This window comes from Loxodonta africana, chromosome 15 (assembly GCF_030014295.1).
Source record: "Loxodonta africana isolate mLoxAfr1 chromosome 15, mLoxAfr1.hap2, whole genome shotgun sequence".
NCBI classification, from domain to species: Eukaryota; Metazoa; Chordata; class Mammalia; order Proboscidea; family Elephantidae; genus Loxodonta; species Loxodonta africana.
In genome coordinates, this window is record NC_087356.1 from 62430152 (window position 1) to 62441956 (window position 11805).

The window sequence follows — 11805 nt, forward strand, 5'->3', positions numbered from 1 at the left end:
TTAATTTTACCTTCATATTTGAGAGAGCGTTTTGCTGGATATATGATTCTTGGCTGGCGGTTTTTCTCCTTCAATGCTCTCTATATGTCATCCCATTGCTTTCTTGACTGCATGGTTTCTGCTGGGTAGTCTGAACTTATTCTTATTGATTCTCCTTTGTAGGAGAGTTTTTTTTTTATCCCTGGCTTCTTTTAAAATTTTCTCTTTATCTTTGGTTTTGGCAAGTTTGATGATAATATGCCTTGGTGATTTTGTTTTTGGATCAATCTTATATGGGGTTCGATGAGCGTCTTGGATAGATATCCTTCGTCTTTCATGATGCCAGGGAAGTTTTCTGCTACCAGATCTTCAAGTATTCTCTCTGTATATTCTGTTATCCCTTCCTGTTCTGGAACTCCAATCATATGCAAGTTATTCTTGATAGAGTCCCACATGATTCTTAGGGTTTCTTCATTTTTTAAAAATTCTTTTATCTGATTTTTCTTCAACTATATTGGTGTCAATTGCCTTATCCTCCTTCTCCCCCACTCTGCATTCCAGTTGCTCGATTGTGCTCCTCTGACTTCTTATGGAGTTGTCTAATTCTTTAATTTTACTGTCATTCTTTTGGATTTCTGAATTCTGTCTCTCTCTGGATACTTGCAGCTTTTAATTTTTCCACTATGTTCTTGAATAATCTTTTTGAGTTCTTCAACTGCTTTATCAGTGTGTTCCTTGGCTTTTTCTGTAGATTGCCTTATTTCATTTCTGAGGTCATCCCTGACGTCTTAAAGCATTCTATATATTAGTTTTTTATATTCTGCATCTGGCAATTCCAGGATTGTCTCTTCATTTGGGAAAGATTTTGATTCTTTAATTTGGGGAGTTGTAGAAACAATCATGTTCTGCTTCTTTATGTGGTTTGATATTGACTGCTGTGTCTGAGCCATCTATAAGATATTGTAATGATTTATTTTATATTTGCTCACTGAGTCTTGTTTTGTTTTCTTTCAATGTATGTAGACGGGCTACTAGATTGCACTGTTTTGATTGTTGCAGCCTTTGAATCACTTATGCCCTATTACCAGCTGGTTTGGGCTGTTACCAGATATATAAGCCTGAGAGTCCATTCACTATTCTTGAATAGAATCAGCTTAGGTGTTGTGACTTTGGATCACCAAGTGTGTGGTGTAGACTGTCACCTATTAACTTAGAGGAGTAGTGGTGATAGTTGTGTGCACCAGATTCTAGTAGCAGAAGGGGGTCACACTCCAGGGAGGGGCAGGATGCTGAGAGCTTTCGTCCATGTGCCAGTGAGGTAGGTGTGTCTCTATTCCCAAAGCACTTTGGTGCATGGGCTCTGTAGCTGTACCTTAGGCACCCAATGCATGTACCTCTAAAGATTGGTAGGTGTCAGTATCCTCAGACCCCTTTAGCAGGTGGCCAGGTGGTTTGGGTGGAGCTTCAGCCCTCAGTTCCCTGTTGTGGATCAGTGAGGGGTCTGTTTAATATGTAGAGATATCAGACCTGGAAAACTTGTCTTTCCAGTGCTCCGCTAAAACAATTACAGTCAGATCTCTATCAGAATTGCCTTTGCATTATAATAGCCACCTTGTTCCCTGTAGGGATGAAAGCCCAAGACTGTGGATCTCATATGCTTGGCTGGAGCTGGTTCTTTATTTTTATTCCAGTTTAGGGAAGTCAGGGAACGATTTTTCATCCCTGGGTTTTTAGTAGCTGCTTCTCTTAGGCCAGGAGAATGGGTTAGGAAAAGAAAAACAAAAACAAGAACAACAAAAAAAGCCACAGAGTACTTTACTCCCTGGCCCAGGAAATTACAATGTTAATGAAGCCACCTGGGTCAGGGAGGAGAGGGATCAGATAGATAGGAGAGAGTAGCACCCAGCAATAGACAAAGTTACTTATCTTGCTTGGTGATGACTGATTTATCTCAGATTCCCAAGGGTGCGAGGGGCGTGTAGCCTGTGTGCAGTGGCTGGGTTCAGATTGCCCTGAGGGACAGGCCCGCGTCCTGTGCTTGTGCTGTCTCAGATTCATTGTCAGCTCCTCCACTCCCAGTCCAAAGCGCAGCGCCATCGTTCCCCGACTGGGACGCCGAACTCCAGGCTCCAAAACCAGTCACTCCCTCCTGGTGAGTTCTCGTCCTGTCAGCCGGGTCATTGCGCTGCCTGCACACGCTGGCTGGGCTTCCCCCGAGGTCACTTCAGGGGGCTAGGGCTGCATCCCGTGTTTGCGCCCTCTCAGAAAGCCATGCTCAGCTCCCCTGTGCCCAGTCCAAAACCTGGAGCCAACGTTTTCTGACTGGGACGCTGGCTCCAGGCTCCAAAAACAGTCACTCCTTCCCCTTTGTTGCTCGTTCTCTCATTAGTCCCGTCAGTGTGCAGCGTTCTTGTGCTGGCTGAGTCTCTACTGAGGTTATCCCAGGAGGCTAGGGGTTAGGGTTGTGTCCCCTGCCTGCTCCACCTCAGCAAGCCGCAATCAACCCCACCTTTCGGCACCAGGGAACCGCGAGGGCTCAAGTCTGTGGTGTGGGACTCCGGTTCCAGAGGCAGTCGCTGCTTCAGGGCGCAGCTTTTCACTCCCCTGTCACTCAGGTCAACTCTTTAGATCTGTGTTTGATGGTCAGGGTTCGTAGATTGTCATGTATGTGATTGATCCACTTGTTTTTCTGAGTCTTTGTTGCAAGAGGGATCCGAGGTAGCTTCTACCTAGTAAGCCATCTTGGCCCTGCCTCCTTAATGACTTTAACGCTTAAGAATCCTTCCTACTCTAAGGTCTTGAAGATACTCAGCTGTTTTCTTCCAGAAGCTTTTGTAAAAAAAAAAAAATCAATTTAACCTGTATATATGGGTCTATATCTGAACACTTTGCTACGTTAATCTAAGTGTCTATCACATTCCATTAGTACAGTGTTTTAATTTCTGTAACTTTATATTATTCTTTTGAAATCAAATAGAGTAAGTCCTCTAATTTTCATCTGTAATTTCAAAGTTATTTTAGTTATCCTAGGTCCTTTGTATTTTCATATGAATTTTAGAATCATTTTGTCAATTTTGACCAACAAGTAGGCTGACATTTTGCTCATGATCTGGTTGAATACACAGATTAATTTAGATTGTTGTTGTGTGCTGTCAAGTTGATTCCAACTCATAGTGACCCTGTAGAACAGAGTAGAACTGCTCTATTGGGTTTCCAAGGCTGCAATCTTTACTGGGAAACCATGGTGGTATAGTGGTTAAGTGCTATGGCTGCTAACCAAAGGGTTGGCAGTTCGAATCCTCCAAGCGCTCCTTGGAAACTCTATGTGGCAGTTCTACTCTGTCCTATAGGGATGTTATGAGTTGGAATCGAGTCGACAGCACTGGGTTGGGTTTTTAAATCTTTACTGAAGCTGACAACTACATTTTTCTCCTGCATAGTGGCTGGTGTGTACTAACCGCTGACCTACTGATTAGCATCAGAGCACTTAACCACTGCACCATTAGGTAGACTGAATTTAACAATTGTTTGATAATTTCTGCATTTGTTTGAATCACCTTTCTTTGGAATAGGCATAAACATGGGTCTCTCACAGTCAGTTGGCCAGGTATATGTCTTACACATCTCTTGGCATAGACTAGAGAGCACCTTCATCGCTGCATCCTTTTTTGAAACACCTCAGTCGGTATTCCATCAATTCCTGAAGCCTTGTTTTTTCCAATGCCTCCAGTGAAGCTTGAACTTTCTCCTTCAGTACCGATCATATGCTGTCTCCCGAAATGGTTGAACATAGACCAATTCTTTTTGGTACATTGACTCTGTGTATTCCTTCCATCTGCTTTGGATGATTCCTGTGTCGTTAATATTTTGCCGTGGAATCCTTCAATATTGCAGCTCGAGGCTTGAATTTTCCCTTCAATTCTTTCAGCTTGAGAAATGCTGAGGTGTTCTTCCCTTTTGGATTTCTATCTCCAGGTCTTTGCACATGTCAGTATAATACTTTACTTTGTCTTCCCCAGCCACCCTTTGAAATCTTCTGTTTAGCTGTTTGACTTCATCATTTTTTTCCATTTGCTGTAGCTGCTGTACTTTCAAGAGCAAGGTTCAGAGTCTCTTCTGATATTCATTTTGGTCTTTTCTTTCTTTCCTCGCTTTTTAACAACCTTTTGCTTTCTTCATGTATGATGTCTTTGATGTCATCCCACAATCTCTCTGGTCTTTGGTCATTAATATTCAAGACATCAAATCTATTCTTGAGTTGATCTCTAAATACAGGTGGGATATACTCAAGGTTGTACTTTGGCTCTTGTGTACTTATTTGAATTTTCTTCAGTTTCAACTAGAACTTGCATATGACTGATTGATGATCTGCTCTGCAGTAGGCCCGTGCTTGTTCTGGCTATGATATTGAGCTTCCCCAGTGTCTCTTTCCACAGATGTAGTGGATTTTATTGTTGTGCATTCTCTCTGGCGAGGCCCACAGGTCGTTTCGCCCTTTAAGTTGTTGAAAGTAGGTATTGTTTTTCTTTTGCTTTGAATAGTCAAAGTATATTTCTCTGCATTTCTACTTACAGATCTGAAATTCATCTGAGATCACTCCTCTCCCTCCCTTGTCCTATTTTTCCAGTGCAGGTTTGTTGGTTACAATTATTTTCACTTTTTATTTGTATGAAAATCTCCTTATTTCAGTTTTTTGAAAAATATTTGTTGCCTGAAATAGAATACTGTTGTTGTGGGCTGTCGAGTTGATTCCAACACAGAGTGACCATATGTGACAGAGTAAATCTCCCCTAGAAGGTTTCCTAAGGTATAATCTTTATGGTAGCACAATGGCAGGTCTTTTCTCCCATGGAGCTGCTGGGTGGGTTTGAACTATCAACTTTTCAGTTAGCAGTCGAGTGCTTAACCATTGCTCCATCAATGCTCTTTAATATAGAATAAAAAGAAAAAAAGTCTAAACACATTGCCGTCCAGTTGATTCAAACTCATGGCAACCCTAGGAGCACCTGGTGGATTCGAACTGCCAACCTTCTATCCACCAGGGTTTCCTCAATATAGAATAGTAGGTGGGTAATTTTTTTCAGTATTTTAAAGATGTCACTTGAGTATCATTGTTTCTGATAACAAGTCTGTTGCCATTCTTATATTAGCTCCTTTAAAAGCAATGTGGCTTTTATTTCTTCGTGCTTTAAGCTTTGTTTTTTCTTTGTCTTTGATTTTCAGCAGCTTGACTGATATACCTAGGTGTGGACTGTTTTATCATCATGTTGCTGTGGTTTCCAGACTTCTTGTTTCCTCACTTTCATAAAACTCGGAAACTTTTTATCTATTATCTTTTCAAATATTTTTTTGCCCAATTCTCATTTGAGTTGTCTTTTGGAACTCTGATTACACATATTTGGGTCATTTAGTATTGTCCTAAATGTTTTGGTTCCTATGTTCTCTTATTATTATTTCTTTTCTATTTTGGTTTGGATAATTTTTATTGACTTATCCTTTATTTCAGGGAGCCTTGATGGCACAGTATTTATTTGATGTGCCTAGTCTGCTGTTAAGCCAATCTAATGAATTCTTTATTTCCAATGTTATATTTATTTGTTTGAGAATTCCTATTTCATTCTTTTGTTTCTCTTGGACTTCACAATCTTCTAGCCAATTTAGTCTATTTTTATCCAAATTAAAATATATTTACAATAGTTACTTTAAAGCCTTTTTGACTAATTCCAACATCTATGTCATATACACATCTGCTTCTACTGCCTCTTTTTTTTTTCTTCTTGATTATTGGTGACATTTCCTTCCTTCATCACATTTCTAATATATATATATATTTTTATGCTGAACATCACTGATATGTTGTAGAGACTGTGGATTATATTATCCTGTTTTGGAGTGTTGAATTTTGTTCTGAGATGCAGTTAATTTACTAGCACCTCAGCTTGATCCTGTTGAGCCTTGGGTTTAGTCTTTGTTATGATGGGTCTTTTTGGTTTTGCCCTTGCTTCAAGGGCTTAGTTCATACTTCTAGGTTATGGCTTTTCTGGGTCTCATGTTTTTACCCGGCTTGTTCCTCAATGTCTCTTAACTTTTTCTGAGTCAGAATCCCATCATCTCCCTAGCACTAAGCAATGTCTTTTGTCTCTTTCAGTTATTAGCCCCCATTAGGTGTTCTCTGCTAGGCCTTGTGAAGTCTTGCCCTGGACATACAAACTTTAGGATTTAATGAAAAATCCAAGGGAGTACCTTATGCAGATGTCTGAAAGTCCTTTTCTGTGGCTTTTTCCCCTCAATACCTTGTCTCACAAATTCCAGGTGTCTTAGTATCCCTGAACTCTGATATTTCTTTAATTCAGCCATAGAGCCTGCAACCATTCTTTTTTTCTTTTTTGGCTCTGCTTCACTGTGCCTGGTTTGGAAGTTGCCCCAGGGAGAAAGGTGGGTGAATGTGGTAGTCACCTAAGGTTCTTGCCTTGGCTCAAGGAATGAAGTCTTGTGGTATCTGCTTTCCAAAGCTTGAAAATAGCTGTTTTATATGTATTTTTCCCAATGTAATTGTTGTTTATGGGTAGAGGGCAAGTAATATAACATTTACTCCACTAACCTGCAATCAGGAGTCTGATGAGTTATTTTTTTTATTACTTTGCCTGGTATTCCAGCCAATCTGAAGGCCATATAAGCTCATAAAGAGAGCACTAGGAGATACTGGTAACCTAGACCCTGAAACTAGATCTGTGGCTTTGGGCAAGTCATTTTACTTCCTTGCACCTTACTCTCTCTTTTCTGTAATTTTCTGGCTTTGGGCTCCCTTGAGAATGAAAAGAAAAAAAATACGGCTACGATAGCTGTACCCCTAGAAATTCTAATTCAGAAAGTCAGGGTGCAACCCAGAATTTCTTTTTAACAAGCACGCGAGGTAATAGTTATGACTAGTCAAGTTTGGGGAAACACTGGATTAGATTGTTTCCTGTTTTTTTTAAGGTCTGAAATGTTATGAGTTTGTTGGTTTAGTGTCAGAGAAAATAAGCAAGTAGGTGAGAGATTGAGACATAGGGTAGATAATTTTTTTCAAGGCAGAACTTGAAGGTGATAAATAGAAGACAGGAAAAGACAAAGCAAACGAAGAACAATAAACTTGTGTGTTAAACTTCGTTGGGATCTGATGTACTGGGATTCAACTTGTGAGCCTGGAGTAGCTTGCAAATCAGTTGAGAGAAGTGCTTAGGAAATGTGGATGGGAGCAGGGGTTGTCAAGGGAGATTTTGACAATTTAGTAATTCCTGGAAAGGCCAGTCTTGGCAGAGGTTGAGAGCTCTTGCTCTATGGGGATTCTTTGTTACCATCACACTTACATTCCATGAGATTATAGGGGGAGGAATCTGAGAAGTCTCCTAGAAAGGAGGAGTCAACTAGTAGTAGTGCAATTAATTCCTGGAATGAATGTAAGTATGAATAAATTATTAAACGTGCTCTTCTAAATTGCAATAGCCCTTTGGATTTACCATTTCTGGTTCTAAACGCTTCTTTTTATACAAGTCGATGCATCTATTTCTATTTCCCTAGAGAATTTCAGATCCAAGAAGGCAAGGACCCTGCCTTATGGGTTTCAGTAGCTCTCATCAAGAGGTAGTTTAGTCTAGTGGTTAAGAATAAGAGTCTTGAAGTCAGACAGGCATAGGCACAAGTGTGGGCTCTGAAACATTTTGTACCTCTGAATCCCTTACCTTTGTGATGGGTACTAACATTGTGAGGAATAAACAAGATTACATTTGTATAGTTCTTTTGGATCTTGGTGCCAGGGGTCAGTTTAAGGGTGTTGTGTCTGGTACAGTATTGTGCACTCAACAAATGGTAGTGATAATTATGTTTTTTGCAATGATTTTTTTTTCTTAATAGTGGTGAATAGATGTTACTTGAATGAAAGTATTAAGTCTATAAAAGCCAAATGAAAAAAATATCTAGGGTGTAAGCAAACATTTCTTTTTCCTTAAATTAAAACAAACATTTCTTCTTCCTTAGGGAAGGTAATCTCTGAGGTAATGATCCTTAGGGAGCCTCTGTGTTAATAATCAGTTTATCAGAATTTGTAATTCAAAACAAAACTTAAATCACCTATCATCCACTGGTTAGGGAAAGATGCTCTGTTTTCCCTGGAAACTAGAGAGGACTCTTTGGTTAAATAAGCAATTAGAAATCATGTTCTTCAGCGCAGAGCTACAAGATACATTACAGGTTCTTATCTTTGATCAGAACTGGGAGAAGAGTGTTCTGACCTCAAAGCTGTCATCTGTTCTCTAGAGCCATTTTACTTCCCAGAACAATTGTGGTTAAGAGTAGAATATAACCCTGTGTCTCTGAACTAAAGAAAGACAGGTGCCTGCCTGACCTAATTTATCAGGTAACAGCGCACACCGTGGGAGTCAGAAAGCCTGAGTTTACCTTCTGGCTGCAACCCAGTAGTTTTGTGACTTTGGGCTAGTTATGTAATCTCAGTGAAATGGGATTAATAATATTGTCACATAGAATTTAGTGCACAGCCTCTCATAGTAATTGCTAAATAAGTGTTAGCTTTAAAAGGTTATTATTAAACGTACAACCACTGAAACCAAGAGCTTTGGTGAAAACAAAAGAGCACATTCAATAATTTGTCCATAGTTAAATCCACACCAGGAATTAATTGCACTATTCCTCGATCTGACAAGAAAGGGGACTTCTCTGATTCTTCTCCTCTGTATTGTCATTGATCCCTGTGGCATAGCAGTTAAGAGCATTCAGGTCAAAATCATCAGCCACTCTTTGGAAACCCAATGGGGGAGTTCTACTCTGTAGTATAGGGTGGCTAGGAGTAGGAATCAACTCAATGGCAATGAGTTTTGTTTTGTTTTTAATATTCTAAAGGAGTGTAAATTTGATGGTAACAACGAATCCCTAATGATTAACTGCCCTCAACTTTTCTCCAAATTACTAACTAGTCATCTTCTTGCTCTGATCCAGAGTCTGATCTGGAGGTGGAAGCTCTGATGAGAATTGCAGTGACTTCTGCCTGTCAGGATTCTCTTCAGAAAAGAGGCCCAGGTTTCAGCAACTGATGTAGAGCACAAGAGGGTGGGACGTAGAAAGGTACTGACTTAAAGATCTGAAGGACATTTACCTTGTTTTTGCTATCTGTCTCCACAGCAGCAGCTCTCACCCTGGAGACAAAGTTTAGCCTCATATATACTCTGGACAGTTGAAGTCACTTTGTGCTGTGAAGACAGATCCTCAGCAAACAGTAAAGCCTTTTCTACCGTAATTTTAGTCTCTCTTTTGTGAATTTCATTCCCAAGAAGGCCAGGGGATGTCGTACAGATAGTGGGAGGGTAGCGATGATATTTCTTTCCCTTTAAGTTGTTCCTTTCTGTTATCCACAGAGAGTACCTGAGGGGAGGATGGCAACCAGACTCTTCTGTGACGGATTTTATCCTCGCAGGTTTATCGGCCAGCCGGGACTCCAGATCCATCTCTTCTTCCTGTTTCTCTGCTCCTAGGTGATCACTGTGGTGGGGTACCTGGGCTTGATTACTCTGATTGGGCTGAACTCTCACCTGCACACATCCGTGTACTTTTTTCCCTTTAACCTCTCTTTAATAGATTTCTGTTACTCCACTACCATCACCCCCCAAATGCTGAAGAGTTTTGTCTCAAAGAAGAACATCATCTTGCACAAAGGGTGTATGATTCAGCTCTTTTTCTTGTGCTTCTTTGTTATCTCTGAGTCCTTTGTTCTATCAACAATGGCATATGATCGCTATGTTGCCATCTGTAAACCACTGGCGTACACAGTCACCATGTCTCCACAATTCTGTTTTCTGCTTTTGTTAGGTGTCTATGTGTTGGGTTTTTTTCAGTGCTATGGCTCATATGGGAAGCATAATGAGTCTGACTTTCTGTGCTGACAACCTTGTCAATCATTTCCTGTGTGACATCTTTCCTCTCCTTGAGGTTTCCTGCCACAGCACCTATGTGAATGAGCTAGTGGTATTTATTGTTGTAGCCATTGACATTGGAATGCGTATTGTCACCGTCTTCATCCCTTATGGTCTATTACTCTCTAGCATTCTCCATATTAGCTCCACTGAGGGCAGTTACAAAGTCTTTCATACCTGCAGCTCCCACATGATTGTGGTTTCTCTTCTCTTTGGTTCTGGAGATTTCATGTATCTCAAACCACCTTCCATTTTGCCTCTTGACCAAGGGAAAGTGTACTCTCTGTTCTATACCATTGTGGTGCCTCTGTTAAACCCATTAATCTATAGCTGGAGGAATAAGGATGTCAAACTTGCCCTGAGGAAAGCCTTGAGAAGAAAAATATTTTCTAGAGAAAGGAGCAGTATTTGAAGAAGGAGATCTAATACTTTGTTTACTAGTGTGTGTGGTTTCAATGAGGGATTCAAGCTCCACTGTTTTCTCTCCTAAGCATAAAGAGAATTTTAAGCCCTTGTTTTTGGATGAGTGTTTAACGCAGACCCATTTTCCCTAACCCTCACCCCACCTTGATTATACCAAGCATTTTTTATTCTATGTAGGTTGTTTCTAACATCAAAGATTGTTTAATCTTGAATGGACCATAAAAAAAAAAAAAAATATCATTTAATCTAGCCCTCTCATTTAACAGACCACATATTCGAGACTCAGAAAGATTACATATGTTGCCCAAGGACCACAACTACTTGGCACCACAAGTGGCAGTGGACTCCAGGCCCTTGAATTCCAATCTGCTTTGTTTTCCTTTATGCCATGTTTTCTTGTTCCAGTGCCACCCCGGCAGATTGCATTTTAAAGTGTGATACCCTAACACTTTAAAATGTGATTCCATTTACAATAATGTCATTTAACTTCTCAAAAAATAGTTTTTGGCCATTACATTTTTTTTTTCCCCAAGAATGTAGGAGTTGAAAATTCTTAAGTTGGCCTTGGCTGAATGACAAGGAAAATGTGTGAAGATTGGGGTTTGTGGGAGGCTAGTATTTTTTCTTTTTTTTTTTTTTTTTAGTATATTAGGCTCCATATAGCAACAAGCATAGCGATTCCTGGGGCTGTGTATGGAAGGAATGCTAGGGACCGAGTCTAATGTATCAGTACCTTTACAGGTTTAAGTGTTCTAAAGGTGATGAGTGGAAAGTCACATACAGTGCAAGACTGAAAGAGTCAGAATTTAGAGTTTTTTCTTAAGGGTTAGTTTAAGTGTTTCAGCTATGATTGAAAAAATTTGTGCTGCAGGGTAATCAAGTAAGTGTCTGGAATCTCTAAAGGAGCAGTAAGTAATTTGGGAGCTCTAGCTAGTATCATATCATAGTGGTAAAGAACTCAGCTGGTAACCAATAGATCGGCAGTTTGAATCAACCAGGTCTTCCTTTGAAACCCAATGGGGCAGTTCTATTCTGTCCCATAGTGTCACTGTGAGTTGTAATCGAGTTGATGGCAACGGGCTTGGTTTTTGTTTTTTTAGTTAGTTATTGGAGTGTCTGAGTGGTGCGGACATTTAACACACTGGACTGTTTATGGAAAGGTTGTAGGTTCCAATCCACCCAAAGGTGCCTCAAGAGAAAGACCTGCGAGTCTACTCTCTAACAATCAGTCATCTCAAGCCCTATGTAGCGCTGCTCTACTCTGATACACATGGAGTCACCATGAATTGGAATTGATGGCAACTGGTTTGGTTTACTTATTTTTCAGGGCAGCACTAAGCAGAAGAGGTAGTCTGCATTGAATATTAAGGTGCTACAGGAAGCTTTGAAACAGTTCTACCCTGTATTATACGGTCCCTATTTTTTTTTTTTTATGAGTCAG

At 40.2% G+C, this 11805-nt stretch overlaps 1 pseudogene; it reads left to right on the forward strand.

Moving 5' to 3' along the window:
* Positions 1–1363: 1363 nt before the first annotated feature.
* Positions 1364–10703, forward strand: LOC111748887 (olfactory receptor 8B12-like; annotated as a pseudogene).
* Positions 10704–11805: the final 1102 nt, after the last annotated feature.